This window comes from Dipodomys merriami, unplaced genomic scaffold (assembly GCF_024711535.1).
Source record: "Dipodomys merriami isolate MVZ:Mamm:240054 unplaced genomic scaffold, mDipMer1.0.p SCAF_24, whole genome shotgun sequence".
Lineage (NCBI taxonomy): Eukaryota > Metazoa > Chordata > Mammalia > Rodentia > Heteromyidae > Dipodomys > Dipodomys merriami.
The window spans coordinates 5,640,950-5,658,790 of NW_027203826.1; the positions used below are offsets into that span (position 1 = coordinate 5,640,950).

General features: G+C 41.1%; 2 pseudogenes across 9 annotated transcripts in view; one reads left to right on the forward strand and one right to left on the reverse strand.

The window, feature by feature from the left end:
- The window catches only part of LOC138835716 (prefoldin subunit 3 pseudogene), a 66,913-nt pseudogene that overhangs the window by 39,037 nt on the left and 10,035 nt on the right, over nt 1–17,841 (forward strand). For all 9 annotated transcript variants that reach the window (XR_011374711.1, XR_011374713.1, XR_011374709.1 and 6 more), the window contains one exon: nt 4,659–4,765. The product of XR_011374711.1 is annotated as a prefoldin subunit 3 pseudogene, transcript variant X3 (transcript). The remainder of the gene's footprint in view (nt 1–4,658; nt 4,766–17,841) is intronic.
- Nucleotides 15,542–17,841, reverse strand: part of LOC138835485 (procollagen galactosyltransferase 2-like) — a 57,146-nt pseudogene continuing 54,846 nt past the window's right edge.

The following is a 17,841-nucleotide window of genomic DNA, read 5'->3' on the forward strand; positions in this document are numbered from 1 at the left end:
TGAGGCCCTGGGTTCGATTCCTCAGCACCACATAAGCAGAAAAAAATTAAAAAAAAAAAAAACAGAAATGGCGCTGTGGCTCAAGTGGTAGAGCGCTAGCCTTGAGCTGAAGAGCTGAGGGACAGTGCTCAGGCCCAGAGTTCAGGCCCCACGACTGGACCTCCCCCCCAAAAAAAGAATTAATCTCCAAATATTAAAAACCAAACCAAAAGCTGGTGATTCACCTCTTACACCCAGTAAACAGAACCATCTTCTGACGAATAAGGAGAAGAATACAGTTAAATGGTATTTATGTTCACAAAAGAAACCCTAATTTTGTCTTCACCGGTTCTCTGCTCTGGGGAATCAGTGCAAAGACAGAAATGTCCTTTTTTTTGTGACATCACCTTTGAAAACACTTTGTTCTACAAAACCAATTTCTATTTCATTGAAAAATAGTGTGTGGCCAAGACAGGATTGTTTGGGCTTAGCCAGGATAGCAAGTGGTTTCTGGACAAATAGTTGGTGAATTTATCTGTGACCTAGTGCAATTCTTCTGAGTTTGAGATCAATGAATGTGTGCAGTGAATGAATGCAGCTTTTCAGTGAGAATATCACTTCAACTTCCTCCCTAAGGCTTATTCTGTTCATTTTGCTTAACATTCACTAAGTATTCTTTATAAAATTATGCATGACAAATAATTTCTAATATATCCCTCAAGGCATAATGCCATTAAGGAGGATGAGAGATGGTTAGTGAATCAGAGGGCGACCTCTAGTGGGAATTCTCAGACCACATCATCAGTTTACCTTCATGTGTGAAGTCAGTCCTCTGAAAAGAGTCTGGTATCTAATCAGCAGTATACCTTTAAAAGAAAAACATTTTAAAATTACCTTTAAGTAGTTGTACAAGGGGCTTTCTTTCAACACATCAGTTTATAATGCATCTTGATCAATTTCAGCCTTCCATTGTTCTTCCCTATTCTTTGAGTTTTGAATTGAACTCAGACAGTTAGAGACAACATTCCTGGTTTCATCTTGATCTCTCCTGGTGGAAATGTGTGGCTGCATTCTTACTGAAAAGGGCTACACTTATTGGGAGATGACAGTGATGAGAACCCATTTCTAACTATAGGGAGTGAGAAAGGACAGAGTTCTCAAGGGAGCTGCTCCCCACTCCACACCTAGTCTATTCAGCCTGAAGCAAGAACCCCTGTAGGCCACCACAGTAAGCTTCTCATCTCCACAACAAGACAAAGCGTGGAATTCTAATAACTAAAATAAAATCTCTCCCACCCCATCATTTCCATCCTGTCACTACCTGCAAGGGAGCATATACCTGACAGAAACACAACCACTTTTTGTAGATCAGATGTAGATTCATTTCTAACAGTTATCTTCTTCCCCACAAACTTACAGAATTCAAACACATAAAAGAAGTGACAAAGTAGCTGCCCTGAAACACTTGGGCAAATACAGATGTGTTGCTGGAAGTGGTTGGGTAGTAGAAATATCTGTCAAAGCAATGATACAAGTTTTACAAATCCAGGAGGAAGAACCCCTCAGAAGTTCCCCAAGAACTGGGCAAGCATTTTATTATGCCCGTACTTGGTGAACACTGGCAGAAAGAACTCGAAATACTCAGGCATCCAAGGCCCAGATCTGCCCATTGATCTCACCTTTCCCCTCCACTTTCTTTGTCTCTGTAATCACATCTGGAGCTTAGAGCAAACTCCAGAAAATAGTAATTATTCTGAGGAAGGTCTACCAGTGGTAAATGCAGACATTTGGTCCTATAAACTAAAACTTAGCTCCTACAAGAACTCTCCATTTTTTTTTTAGTTTTATTTTTTGTCAATCATGTGGCTTGAATGCAGGGCATGGGTGCTGTCCCTGAGCTTTTTTACTCAAAGCTGGTACTCTACCACTTTGAGCCACAGCTACACTTCCAGTTTTCTGGTGGCTAATTGGAGATGAGAGTCTCACAGCCTTTTATGCTCAGACTGGCCTTGAACCACGATCCTCAGATCTCAGCTTCCTGAATAGCTAGGATTACAGGGGTGAGCCATGGGTGCCCAGCCAAGAACTCTCAATTTTGTCATAAAAAACTCCCAGTGATACTATAGCCTTTGAAGATGTCCCTTTGATTTTTCTGTACCTGTGCATCTTTACCTTGAGGGGATTGGCGTGATGTAACTTCTAGGTATCCAGTCTCATAGATGTCCATTGCTTCTCTCCCTCCAGAGAACAATGATTATATGGATGTTTTGACTTGAGAATAAGAAGACAAAACAAAGCAAGTTAGATAAGAGATGAAGTACAGCTCAGAGTGGCAACCACTTCTCTTACAGGTGTAGGTCTGGAACATTTGTTTTAAGGCCCTCAAATTCAAAGTACTTTAATTTGTCATTTGCATCCAGAGCTCCAATACACTCCTCAGCTTTCCAAGAAGGCAGGAGAAAAATCAGTTCTGTGTCTGTGGACAGTGAGAGGGGAGGATGAACACAGGAGCTGCTTCTGAAACAAGCTGTATGTTTATTTTGGGAGGAGGGTCTGTCCTTGAGCTAATGAGTAGAGCACTCAGAACCAAAAATTAAAAATGATTTTTAAGCCCCCCCCCCAAATTCTGAGTGCTCTTATTTTGTCTTTTGCCTCCTGAGCTCCAATACATTCCTCAGCCTCTGAGCAATTAAAAGGAGTGAAATTATACAAAGAACATTTTCCAAGGATAACAGAATGAAATTTAAAATCAATAACAAAGATGGGAAATTCACAAATCTGTTTTATAGCATACTCCTATGTATTCAATGAGTTAAAATTTAAAAATGTAGAAAATAATTGGAATAATTAAAAAGAAGTATAGCAAACTTATGGTTTACATAACTACTATGGTACTTAAAAGTTTAATTATAGCTATGAATGGCCATATTGAAAGATTATCTCAAATAAATAATCTAACCAATCACCTTAAGAAACTAGCAAAAGCAAGTTAAATTCAAAGTAATTAGAATGAAGGAAATAGAACAAAATATACTAGAAATAAAATTATTCCTATTCTAGAGAATAGGAAAAACAATAAAGACTATCAATAAAACAAAAAATAGTTATTTGAGATCTACTAAATTGAAAATATTTTATCTAGACTGATGAGTTAAACAGGAGACTAGGATGAAATGATTAAACTTAGAAATGAAAGAAGACATCTCTACTGACTGAACAAAGTTAGATAATTGAGATGAAATGGACAAACTGATACAATGACACAAAAATAGAAATTCAGAATAAGTGTACAACAAGTAAAGAATTTGAGATAGTGATAAAATAAATTCCAAAAGAACCAAAAAGCTTTACTAGAGAACTACCAACTATCTAAAGAATTAATGCTAATCCTTAAAAAACTCTTTCAAAAAATAGAGCAGGATGGAGTATATTCTAATTGGTTCTAAGAAGCCAGGATTATTCTGATATAAAATCAAGGATATAACAGGCAAATATAATCCAGCAACCCAAACAAAGGATTACATACAGCCTGACTAAATGATTTTTACTCCATGGCTGCAAGTTTGGTTTGACAAGTGAAGATGTATTAAAGTAACACACTCAATCTCCAAAAATGAACAAGGAGACTCCATCTCCAAAAACAGAAAAATAACTTACAAAAAGCTGGACTGGAAGTATGACTTAAATGATAACACACCAACCACACAAGCAAGCTGAGCAAGTAAACAGAGCAAATACAAAACCCTGATTTCAAACCGCAGAACTGGAGAATAAACCCCTCAACTTTTGATGATAAAATTAATCACTTGAGCAGGGTACTGTTGGCACCTGAACTTAATCCTATCCAAGATGCTGAGATCTGAGGAGTGAAGTCCAAGCCAAGCCAGGCAGGAAAGCCCATGAGACCCTTATCTCCAATTAAGCATCAAAAAGCCAGAAATGGACCTGTGGTCCAATAGATAAAGCACCAGCATTAAGAAAATAATCTAAGGAGCTGGGTGCCAGTGGTTCACACCTGCAATCCTAGCTACTCAGGAGGCTAAGATCTGAGGATTGTGGTCCAAAGCCAGCCCAGCAGAAAAGGCCATGAGACTCTTACCTCCAATAAACCACTCAGAAAACCAGAAGTGGTGCTGTGGCTTAAGTGGTAGAGCGCTCACCTTGAGCTGAAAAGCTGAGGGACAGCACTCAGGCCCAAAGTTCAAGGCCATGACTGACAAAAAGAAAAGAAAAGAAAAGAAAAGAAAAAAGAAAAGAATCTAAGGGATAATGCCTAAGTCCTGTTGTACGTATGTGTGTGCACATGTGCGTGCACGCACGTGTGCATGTGCTCACACACACACACACACACACACACACACACTCACACACAAAGTCCACTTGGCAATTGTCTCCTTCCTCTTTTGCTCTATGTTTAGTTCACCTTTAGCTTCTTGATGAGTTACTTTTTGAACTTTGTTTTTCAAAAGTAGAAAGAACATGTTTTTCAGTATCAGAGCTCCTGTTTTGAAAGTAGTTCATTTTGGATAAGTCCTTACTCATTCTTACTATGGTTTTCCCTGTCGTTTCTCATCCTTAGCTGATCAGCAACTTTGATCCTTGACATTCACTAAACTTTTCAAAAAAGAATAAGGTGTAAGTACCTTGTGTTTTTCTCCCTCCTTGGCTTCCTGCATCAGATTTTCATGATCAACTGGAAATGCAGGAAGGACGGACAGGATTGGATGCTGCACACAATCTACCAGCAGAAGGTCAAGGTCAAGACTGTGGAGGCAGTGGATGGGAAGTGAGTAAGGGTCCTCCTCACCGGTGGATGTGGCTGGAGTGGGAGGTGCCTGGCAGATGGTGGGTCCTTGGGGAGAATCCAGGTCCCTAGTCATTACAGGACAGACTCTAATAGCCTTAAAGTTAATTCCACCCTGGAATGGCCTGAGGTAACTCCCTGTCCAATGATCTTTGGTCTTCATTAAACTCAAAATGCCCAATGGACATGCTTGGCTCCTTCTTGAAACTTATTTTAGGTGGAGTGGGGGGGTGGGGGTGTTGGCAGTGAGGATGGGGAGTGGGAGGGTATGTAGTTGTGAAGATGGGAGGGAAGGGATGGTAGGGGAAAAACAAAGGAGGAGGCAACAATGCTTTATAAGAAATGTACTCATTACCTTGCTCATGTGACTGTAACCCCCTGTGCGGTATTTTCACAATAAAAAACTTATTAAAAAATCATACACCACAATCAAACAGGATTCATTTCAGGATTCAGTTTATGAAAATCAATTAATATAATTCATCACATTAACAAGAGCAAGGATAAGAACTACATGGTTATCTCAATAGATGCAGAAAAAGCATTTGACAAGATCTAACACCCCTTTATGATGAAGGCTCTGGAAAAACTAGAAATTCATGGAACATTCCTCAATATAATAAAGGTTGTGCATGACAAACTTACAGCCAGCATTATAGTTAATGGTGAAAAGCTAAAGCCATTTCCTCTAAACTCAGGAAAGAGACAAGAATGTACACTCTCTCTTCAGTTTAGTATTAGAATGCCTAGCTACAGCAATAAGAAAAGATGCAAACATAAAGGGGAGCCAAATAGGGAAAGATGAAGTTAAAACTCTCCCTCTTTGCAGATGACATAATCTTTTTTTTTTTTTTTTTTTTTGTCAGTCGTGGGGCTTGAACTCTGGGTGCTGTCCCTCAGCTCTTCAGCTCAAGGTGAGCGCTCTACCACTTGAGCTACAGCGCCACTTCTGGTTTTCTAGTGGTTTATTGGAAATAGGAGTCTCATGGTCTTTCCTGCCCGGGCTGGCTTTGAACCGCGATTCTCAGATCTCAGCCTCCTGAGTAGCTAGGATTACAGGCATGAGCCACCGGCGCCCGGCTCATAATCTTATATTTAAAGAATCCCATGAACTCCACTCCCAAATTACTCGAGCTGATTCGAAATTTTTGGCAAAGTAGCAGGGTATAAAATTAACCCTCAAAAATCAATGGCTTTTCTGTGTGCCAACAATGAAAAGAATTCAGCTGAAATCAGGAAAGCAACTCCTTTTGTAATAACCCCACAAAAAAAATAAAATATCAGGGCTGGGAAGTTGGCTCAGTTGTAGAGCGCTTGCCTTGCATGCCTGAGGCCCTGGGTTCGATTCCTCAGCACCACATAAGCAAAAAGAAAAAAGCCAGAAGTGATGCTGTGGCTCAACTGATAGAGCGCTAGCCTTGAGCTGAAGAGCTGAGGGACAGCGCCCAGGCCCAGAGTTCAGGCCCCACGACCGGACCCTCCCCCCCCAAAAAATAAAATAAAATATCTAGGAGTTAACTAAAGAAGTGAAGGAGCTCTACGATGAAAACTTTAAAAACCTGAAAAAGGAAATTAAGGCAGAACTTAGGAAGTGAAAAACCCTCCCATGCTCCTGGATTGGGAGGATTAACATCATGAAAATGGCAATACTTCCCAAGGCTATCTATAAACCTATCAATATTCCAAACTCTTTCTTCAATGAAATAGAAGAAGCAGCCCAAAAATTCATATGGAAAAATAAGTGACCATGGAGAGCAAAGACAATCCTTAGCAGAAAGAACAGTGCTGGAGGAATATCAATACCAAATTTCAAACTCTATTACAAAACCATAGTAATCAAAACTGCTTGGTATTGGCACAAGAACGGACCTGATGACCAATGGAATAGAACTGAAGACCCAGAAATGAACCCACAGACCTATAACCACCTAATCTTCGATAAGGGAGCTAAAAAAATAGAATGGAAAAAGACAGCCTCTTTGGCAAATGGTGCAGTAGAAAACTAAAACTAGATCCTTATATATCACCCTGCACCAGAATCAACTCCATATGGATCAAAGACCTTGATGTCAAAACAGACAACCTGAAAACATTACAGGAAGGAATAAGAGAAAATATAGGGTTCCTTGGCACAGGCTGAAATTTTCTTAGTAGTGACCCAGAAACACAACAAATCAAAGAAAGGTTGGACAAATAGAATTGCATGAAATTGCAGAGTTTCTCCATGGCAAAGGACATAGCTAGCAAGATCGATAGAAAACTCACAAATTGTGAGAAGATCTTCACTAGCCATACAACAGACAGGGGTCTCATATCTAAAATATACTTAGAACTCAAAAAACTAAATCCTCCAACAACAAATCCTCAAAGAAACAACTGCCCAATAAATAAGTGGGCTAAAGACTTAAAAGAGAGACTTCTCTGAAGAGGAAATAAGGATGGCCAATAGAAATACTCAACTGCTCTAGCCATAAAAGCAATGCAAATCAAAACAACATTGAGATTCCACCTCACCCAAGTTAGAACAAATGAAGAAAATTAATAACAACAGATGCTGGAGGGGATGTGGCCAAAAGGGAACCCTACTGCATTGTTGGTGGGAGTGTAAAATTGTTCAACCACTTTGGAAAGCAGTATGGAGGTTCCTCAAAAGACTCCATATAGAGTTCTCCTATGACCCAGCAGTCCCACTTTTGGACATTTACCAAATGATCACAAACAAGGTTATACTAAAGCTACCAGCACAATTATGTTTATGCAGCATTATTTACAATAGCTAAGATATGGAACCAACCCAGATGCCCCTCAGTAGATGAATAGATCAAGAAAATGTGGTGTATATATACAATGGAATTCTATGCCTCCATCAGAAAGAATGACATTGCCCCATTTGTTAGGAAATGGAAAGACTTGGAAAAAATTACATTAAGTGAAGTAAGCCAGGCCCAAAGAAACATAGATCCCATGGTTACCCTAAATAACTAGTATATGTCTAGGACAAGCAGAAAAGGTCAAAAGCTATGTACATATATATGACCATATAAGATGATGATAAATGAAATGAAACCCAAGATAGGGTTTTTTCTTTCTTGCTTGCTATTGATTTTAACGTATCTAAAATGTACTATGTGATTTTTTTTTGTTTCTTTTGTATGTTCTTTCCCCTGTTTTCACTGTATTTGATGTCGGTGTCCTGAATCTTGTATATACATTTTTCTAATTTGGGGAGGGGAAGGGAAATAACAAAATGCTGAAATAAGGATATAGGTTTACCAGTTGTAACAATAAGATGTCCAAGACACTATTTGAAAATGAACTTTACAACTTGAGGGAGGGGGAGTTGGGAAGGTGGGGAGGGAAGGAATGGTAGAGGAAAAACAAAGGAGGAAGTTAACAATGCTCGATAGGATATGTACTCATTACCTTACTCATGTAACTGTAACCCCTCTGTACCCTATTTTTACAATAAAACATAAAAAGAAATGTAATTTTAAGAAGAAAGTGAATATATGTAGGACATGTGGGTCCTTTTGTTTAGAGAACTGGAAAGCTGCAGGAAAGGAGAGAGCTACAACAGCATTCTAAGTTCCATCAGCAACCATGGCTGTGTTTTGTGCAAGTCCATGTGTGTTACAGTTATTGTTTTCCTTCCATTAAGCAGTGGCAATGAACACCAACGATACTGGACTGTTGCCTATCCAAGGTCCAAAGAGAGTTGTGTCTCAGTGTGTGGACTGCTGGACACCTCCAGACCATAAGGAAGGAGTCAGTGATGTGAGTCGTAGTCATGGCTCTGCAGGCTCTGGTGTACAACACTTCGTCATATGTTCATTTCACTGGTTTTCCTTTGTTTCCCTCCCTCTCTCCTTCCTTTCCTTCCTTTTTCTCTCTTTGTCTTGTGTGTATGTGTGTTTCTGGGGTTTGACATCAGGACCCGGGCAAGTGCTTTACTAGTGAGCTGCATTTTAGGTCGTGCTCTTGATACAATGAAAACTGCAGAGTAAATTTGGTCCTTAGAATAAAGCTATTACGAACTCTTGCCTGTAGAAAGCAGAATTTGTGAACACATTTCTTTTTATCTCTTCCTTGTCCTCTTCCAACATTTTTTAAATGGAACAACAGCAACACACTCTACTCTGGTAGAAAAAAAGCCAGTGTCCTCCAAATAGAGAACATATATCTCCTTCCCTTACCTTCCATACAGAGTTTGCTAAAGCCTGGCATATTCACTTTCCCTATGAAATAGTTCCTTTTTTCTTGATGCAATGATTAACTCCTGTTTCCAGGACCCTCCTCATCAAAGATAGAATAGAGGCAAAACAACATATGAGTAGTTTTCTCAAGATCCCAGAGCCTTCCAGCAGCCACATCGTTATTGCTGGCTCTCAATCAGATGCTTGGGAGAGTGCTTTAATAAAGACTGCGTAATACAACAACTGCACAGCTCATATGTACAAGCATGTGTTACACACACACACACATACACACACACACACTTTCCTACCTCATTAACTCCCATCTTGTCTGGATATTTAGGGATGAGTGACACAAATCGGGAAGGTTCCATTGGAGGACGGTCAACTGGAAGACACAAGAGGCACACAGAGGGCTTTGTTAGTGACAGGATTTGAAATCAGAATTCCAGTCACATGCCCGATCTTCAGGGCTGGAACCCAACCCAGGCCTTCCAGGGCAGAGGATTGCTGTTAGGCAGGTCTTCAGGACTACGTGGCTATGCTGGAACCCTGGTAGCTGGAGCCCTGGCTGTTGAGAGCATTTGTTCACTGCAATTCTTGTTCCATACCCTGGCCATGGAGGATTCCAAGTGGAGAGATATTGTGCCTTCAGTGAGGAGGAGTTTTATCAATTTGATCCTCTCAAAAGAGCTTTCATCCATTTTTTGGTATTTAGCCAAGCAGTTTATGAATACAGTGCATCTTGCTCACTGTTATCTCCTTCAACGTTCTCACCCCCCTTCAACCAAAAAACTTTAAAGTTCTATAGACTTCTGTGATTGGAAGGAATGTGGCCAATAAGGCTAAAAAGACCTTGAAAGCTTGGTGGTCTTGTAGGAACTCACAGTACTGATGTAATTTTCCTGAAAGGGATAATTTGGACATTTTCTTTAAAAATCATTAGCATAAATTGTACAAAGGAGTTTCATTGTGATATTTGCACATATGCATATCATGTACTTTTTGATCAAATTCAACCCCCCCTTTTATTCTTTCTTAACCTCATTCTCTCCTCCTCTCTCCTTTTAAATACTGTTTAGTGGGGTTCCTCGTGTTATTTTTATTTGGTTATTTTATTTTATATTTATTTAGTTATTTTTTATTTAGTGGGTTTCTTTTTTTTTTTTTTTTTTTTTTGTCGGTTGTGGGGCTTGCACTCTAGGCCTGGGCACTATCCCTCAGCTCAGCTCTTCAACTCAAAGAGAGTGCTCTACCGCTTGAGCCACAGCGCCACTTCCAGTTTTCTAGTGGTTTTATTGGAGATAAGAGTCTCACGGACTTTCCTGCCTGGGCTGGCTTTGAACCTTGATCCTCAGATCTCAGCCTCCTGAGTAGCTAGGATTACAGGCGTGAGCCACTGGAGCCCGTCTATTTAGTGCATTTCTTTATGGTATATACAGACACATACATATATATGTGTCTCTCTCTATAATTATGTACATTTATATGAAAGAATTTGAGAGTTGATCATTAAGTTGCTGATAGTACTGACAATGATAATCACTGCAGCTATTACCAGTTTCTATTTCCTTCTATTCCAGGCACATGAAGCTAGTTGGCCGTGTTACTGATATTTTTATTTTAGGTTTTAAGGCAGTACTTGAGCTTGAACTCCAGGTCTCGTACTTACTAAGCAAGCAATCTACTACTTAAGCTATGCTTTAGAGTTTATTTTGCTTCTAGTCTGTTTTTTTTTTTTTTTTTCAGATAAATTATCAGACTAACTTAGCTTGTGGCTAGCCTTGGGCATCCATCTTCCTTATGTCCCTCACTCAAATAGCTGAGATTACAGGCAGGAGGCACCATGCCCAGTCTAGCCAAGAGACTTTCTGAAGAAGGTTCAAATGTCTGCTGCTCAACTCAACAGACCCACTTTCCAAGACTCCATGACCCCCAACAGTGATCATAGCAGCATGTGTTGATATGGAGAAGCCGCCTGGGATGCTGGCCACACCAACACATGGAGAGCAAATGGGCTGGGAAAGATGCCAGGACTGCAGGCTCTCAGCAGAAAGAAGTAAGCTACAGATGCATCCTAGCATGGAGGTTTGGGGATCCCAACCCAACTGAGATGCAGTATGAAAGGCATGATCAGTACAGTGGCCCCTTCACTAAGGTACTAGAGAGAGACTATGGCCAGTTTCACTCATGCCAAGTGATGTGAAATTCTGGGGTGGGACAGCTTTCTTTTGCTCCTTCCTCCTTCCTTCCTTCCTTTCCTCCTTCCTTCCCTCCTTCCCATACCTGTCCTTCCCTCTCTCTTCTTCCCTCCCTCCCTCTGTCTTTTCTCTCTCTTTTTTCTCTCTCTCTTTTGACAGTGTCTTGCTGTGGAACACTGGCTGGCCTCAAACTCCAGACCTTCCTACCTCAGTCTCCTGAGTGCTGAGATTACAAGTATACCACCACTCCCAGAAGACTGTGGTGTCTAATGAGCATTAGTAGTTAAGGGTCCTTCATTTCTTGAAACACACACACACACACACACACACACACACACACACACACACACACACACACACACACACACACACACCTTCCCTATCCAGTAATGAAGGTCATAATCCAAGAAAGAAGGCAAACAATATATTTTGAAAATTGAGCCATTCCAGGCAAAAATCAAACAGGAATAAACCAGGCGCCTACCTTTCATCATTCATGGTTTAATGAGCTCCTGCTGGGTTAACCATTCTCTTATACTCTCTCCCCAAACACAGATGCACAGTGACATCAGCAGAACAGCTTGAGCTCATCAATCTATAAGATAGAAGTGCGGCAGCCAGACCCGCAACCTTCTTAAACATTCGTTGCCTTCAGGAAATGCTGGGAGGCAGCAGGGGTGAGGGACAGACTTAGGGATGGCAGTGCCCTAGGGCCCGGAGACCCAAATGTCCCAAGGCTCTGCAGACCAGGCTACGTGCTGTACTCAAGGCCACAAACCCCAGACTCAATCCGGTGACTTCCCTTCCCACCAAGCATCAGCAGCCGGCCACCACCAACATGCCACTGAGCAGGCCCATGAGGGAGTGTGCGAGGCCCTGGGATCATCCACTAGATGGGCTAGGCCAGCACACTGCCCGCAGGCCACAGGCCGTTCACAGCCTGCCTAGCTCACTGCCCAGAGGCCCAGCTGCTCGAGGGCAAGGCGGAGGTGCCCAGGGGGCACAGCAGGTGGAGGTGTGGTACTATGAGTTCAGTACCACAGCTGGAGGCAGGGAAGGACCCCTGTCCTCACACGGTAGTGGGGAGCTAGCACATGAGGTAGGTGCGAGCACCACAGGTCAAAGTGAGCCACTCATGTGCACACAGCACTCTACCTCTGTGACCTGCCACAGCCACTGGCTTGCGGAGTTGTGGGTCTCGGGCACTGACTTAGAAGACATGGATGGCACAACTCTAGATGCCAGCACATTTATCTCAGGTCCAGGTGCCTGAGAGAGGCAAAGAAGGGGAAAAGCACTAGCTTTAGAAGAGGGGGCACCCCGATTTGATCTTCTCTGCAACAGAGTACCAGTAAGAGTCCAGGAGCATATTCAGTGGTCTTACAGCCTCTCTGATCTCAGGATCTCTTTCTTTCTTTGATGGGAGAAGGGATTCTAGCATTTCACCCAGGGCCTCATACCTGCTAAGCATGTGTTCTACCACCATGCCCCAGCCTCAGCCTCAACACAACTCCACTTCTGCTGAGGGCCCGCTGAAATGGCAGATATTTTTTTTAAAAATCAATCATGGGCTTTAACTCAGTGCCTGAACAGTGTCTCTGAGCTCTTTTGCTCAAGGCTAGCATTCTACCACTTTGTGCCACAGTGCCATTTCCAGTTTTCTGGTAATTAATTGGAGATGAGAGTTCTCAAGGACTTTCCTGCCTGGGCTGGCTTCGAACCACAACCCTCAGCTCTCAGCCTCTTGAGTAGCTAGGATGACAGGTGTGAGGTTTTGATGTCACCATCCAGGAGGACTTGGCCCTCCTGACCATGGAAGCCACTGCTCAAACAAGCAGGACAGGTGCTGGGATCTGCGGATGCACTGGCTGGCATTCTTCCTACTGCTTGCGGGTCTCCACCCCCTCAACTATTTCAGTCACTGCCTAGCAGCACAGTTCAGAGTTAAATCTATAGCTGAATGTCTACAGAAAAGCAGTACTGGACCCAGAGGAGCTGTTTCCTCCCAGAACCCTCCCTGGCCCGGCTGTCCTGGGTGTGGAGTCTCAGTGTGGGGGCAGGGGCTGAGGGGACAGCAGAAAAGCTGCAGAGAAATAGTGCAAGACCTGCTCGGTGTAGCCTTGGGGAGCTGAGGAAACTGGAAGCAGCCAGAGGAAATGAAAATGGAAGTAAAGTCACTGGATGGGGAAGTCTCTGGGGATACGCTCCCTCTCTGCCAGGTCCACTTCACCTCAGACACTCAGACGTGGGTAATCAAGTGCCTATACAAGTATGTAAAGTCCTTCTACCAAATACGTTAGATGCATGAATATGTCCACATTCACTCCTCTCCATTTGCCTTCCTCCTCCCTCTGGTATCCATACCCACAGCAGAGCCTAATTTTACTTCCTTGTCATTTTTAAGCAAATATTATTTGTACAGGTTTTACTATATTTTACCATATAATAATCAAAATAAACCCCTCTATTGCCCTCTCTTTTCCCACCCCTACCTACCTCTATTAGTCAATAGTTTTTAGTTTAGTTTTGCCATTTTTCATTTATAGATACCATGTATGTCAATAGTATTAGTCCTCCATCATTCTCTTTTCCTTTCCCCCTTCTTCTCATTCCCCCAAACAATTCCTAAGTTGCAGTCATATTTTCTCTCTCTCTACATATGAATGTATATGTATATGAAGAGCATATATATATGCATATCATTTAGGTCTACATTCTACAAATGACTGAAAACATGTAATATTTGGCTCTTTTGAATCTGGCTCCTATAGCTCAACATGATGACCTCCAGTTCCACTCATTTACAAGCAAATGACATAACCTTTATGAAGATATGTAAATACATATTTAAAATATGTAGTATAAATTTAATATATATTTAAATAAAATATACAGTTTAGCTGTTCTTTATGAGTGCATATGCCTATCAAAATAATCATCTTCAACTGCAGATCTGTTCTCAACCATAGCAGTCACTTAAGTACCTTACAATTTAAGTGTTTTCATAAATGCCATTATCTTCTCTTTTTGCTGTGCTTGATTGCTTCTATGTGCAAGCAAACTGAGATCTATCCAGTGTGGACTTGTCCAAGGTCAAACACTGAATAATTAGCTGAGCTGGAACTCAGTTTTAGATTTTTCTGACCTCATATACTATTGTATCTTAATAATCTGGTTTTAGTAATCTCTCATAGTAATCTGTTGCTAGGAGCTCAAATTGTACTCCCAGATACACAGGAGGTGGAGATCTAGAGGGGCATGGATTGAGACCAGCCCTGAAAAAAGTTTAAGAGACCCCATCCTAACAAAAAATGTTAAGGGTGATAGCATACACTAGTCATCTCATCTAAGTAAATAGGAGGAATGAGGTCCAGGCTGGCCAAAGCAAAAACAGCAAGATGCTACATGAAAAATAGCCAGAACTGGAGCATGGCTCAATTTATAGGCCACCTTCCTATCAAATGTGATATCCAAAATGGTCTTCCTACAGCATGCCAGACCCAGAACAATGAAAATACAATCTTCAAGGACATGAGATTTGGAGACAGTGAAACTTGTTCAAATTTCAACCTGCCATGTACTTAGTATAATTATCTCATTACCTGGGGTCTCTGTACCTCAACTTCTTCATCTTTATTATTATAGGTTCACTGGGTTATAGAGAATATTCATGAGACAAGGAACAAAAAGTGGTTGGTTTGGTGTCTATGATATCAAAAACTATGTAAAAGGGAGATATAATAATTATTATTGTTGTGTTAACCATGTCTATGTGCATGTCTATGTTATAATCTATATAAAAATATATATACAACATATATAATATAGGAATAATATATAATATTATATATTATCTATAATATAGACATGTGCCACATATCTGTATATGTGACACATACATAATATAGATGTATATATAAACATTTATATGTGTTATATTATATATTAACATGTGTTAATATATACGTTATATGTGTTAGTATATATTAACCCCCACATACATATGTGAGTTGTGTATATCTGCTCTAAAATTAGAAGTTTTATTATCGCCATTTGACAATAAAGGTTAAGTTACAGAATTACAAAGTTAGGAATTAAGTTCATGTTACAAAACACAGTTATAGTACTTATTGCCTTGTTTGGAGGGTACTATTTTGTGTACCCAGTGTCCACCAGGACAGGAAGCTCCTTGATGACACCGACCTTGTCATATTTGAATTTCATACAAGGAAAGCTGGAGAATGAATGGAGAGCGGAACAGCTGTTTCAGCCAAGGCTGAGAGCCATGCTGGGCCTCCATGAGGCATGCTGGGACTGGTCTAGTCACTTTGTCAATGAACAGCGCCATCACCCTGCCTGCAGGGTCACTCACTCATTGCTCCTATCTGCACATGGATGAGGGTCTCAATGTCTTCTTGCAGGGTCTGTTGAGGCTTCTGGGGGATGGGCAGGTAACCATAGTGCTCTCTGTTGCAAAGGTACATCTGGATGCCTGCAGAGCCAAGAAAGGAATGATATCAACCAATAAGAAGACATCAAGTTTATTTATTTATTTCTACAGTACTGTGATGCACTTACCAGTAGGCACTCTACCACTTAATTCATGGCACAGCACTTGTTTGAGTTTTTTATTTTTATTTTTGGATAGGGTTTCAGCTTTGTCCAAGCCTGGCCTCAGACTATGATGCTCCTACCTATGTCTTCCAAATGCCATCATATTTCTTTTTTTTGGGGGGGGGGGTCCAGTCGTGGGGCCTGAACTCTGGGCCTGGGCACTGTCCCTCAGCTCTTCAGCTCAAGGAGAGCGCTCTACCACTTGAGCCACAGCACTACTTCTGGCTTTTTTCTTTTTGCTTATGTGGTGCTGAGGAATCAAACCCAGGGCCTCAGGCATGCAAGGCAAGTGCTCTACCACTGAGCCACCTTCCCAGCCCCGCCATCATATTTCTTGGTCCGGCAAGGGCTTCAGTTTTTGCCCAGGCTTGATTTGAACTGATCCTCCCAATCTCCACCTCTGGATTACAAATAGGATTAGGATTACAAATACGAACCACTGTTCTCAGCTCCGGAAGATCCATTTCTTAGTGACAGCTGGGAAAAGTGAGAATGGCTGATGGCTGATGCTGATTTGCCACTGCAATTGAATAAGCAGTTGTTTTGGGTACTGTCTATAGAGCTCAGAAATATCCTTTTATTTAAAAGTATAATGTAACACTGGGGGATTACAAAAATGCTGGCCTCTCTTCAGCCCAGAGGAAATTGATTTTTTTCTCTCTGAAGAAAAAGCATGTGTATGGCCTGAAATGAACACTGAAAGCATGAAGGGATCAACAGGGAGGCAAAGAATCCCCATTCCAGATGGCAGAATGGAGCACTGTAATCCACCTCCAGGAAATAACAAGAAAATGAGCAGTCAAGTCTGCATTTGACCTGAAAGCAAACAGGAAGATCCTGTATGGTTGATAAATTATTAAAGCTAAATCTAGACACACATGGAACCAAAAATGAAAAAATAATACCAAGATAGGTTGAGATGTTCCATAAATTCCCTGTGCTTTCCTTTATAGAGTTGGAATCAGCCAATAGAAACTTCCAAAATGAGTTCACAAAGGGTAAAAGAAAGACTGCATCTCAGGTCCTATTAAGAACCTGCGAAATGACATAGCCAGAAATATGTCACAGCCCTCTCATAGTCAACTCTGGCCTTCATAGCCCCTGACATTGAACTCTAGCATTACAAAGCATCTTTGTTCCACACAACAGCTAGTAATGAAGGAATCCAGGTGGTTGAATACAGATCCGGCCGGGGACAAGTCTTGGGTAATAAAAAGATTGCTTCATTAATGATGAGTATACCAAACTTTGGTCTATGTCATTATGCCTCTGATTTACTAATTACTATAAAGCCATCAATGTTTTCCTGAGAGTTAATTGCATAATAACGTCTCTGTTTTGCACAAATGAAATATCTACCAATCAGCCATGTTGCTGGCCAAGTCAGATGAAGTTGTCACAATGCATTAATGGAAAAGAAATGGCCTTTGCCCTTCACTCCATCTGGCTGGAGTCTGGACTGCTCCACTGGGCTCTGCCACTTCTGCCTTCTCCAAGTGAACTCACAAGCTGTGCTATTTGCCTATGTGGAGGCTTCCTGGACAATGCAAACCCAAACTGTTGCTTATTACAAAATCCTAAGGAATTCAGAAAGTAAAAGTCATGTGTTTGTTGTTTAGGTTGTGTCTTTACTCTCATTAATCACATCATTTTTTGTTAACTTTAAGTAGCTGTACAAGAGTTTCCATTCAACAAAGTAGTTCATGAATACGATGTATCTTGATCAGCGTCACCCTTTCAACATTTTCATCTATCTCTCCCAACTCAACCCTTACCAAAATTTTCTTAATTTTGTAGGTTATATATTCCATATGAATGGGATATAAAACCTAGATAAGCAAGTCCTCAAACGTGAGACTTCAAGAAAGACATGTATTTACTTTGCATGATATACTCAGATAATTATTGGATGATGCAATAAGAGAAAATGGAGGGAGAGAAAAAGAGGAAGATGGAGAAGAAGAAGACAAAGTAAAAGAAAAAAGAGGATAGAGAAAATGGAGAGGAAAGAAGATGAGAAAAAGAGAAGATGGAAGAAGATGGAGGAAGA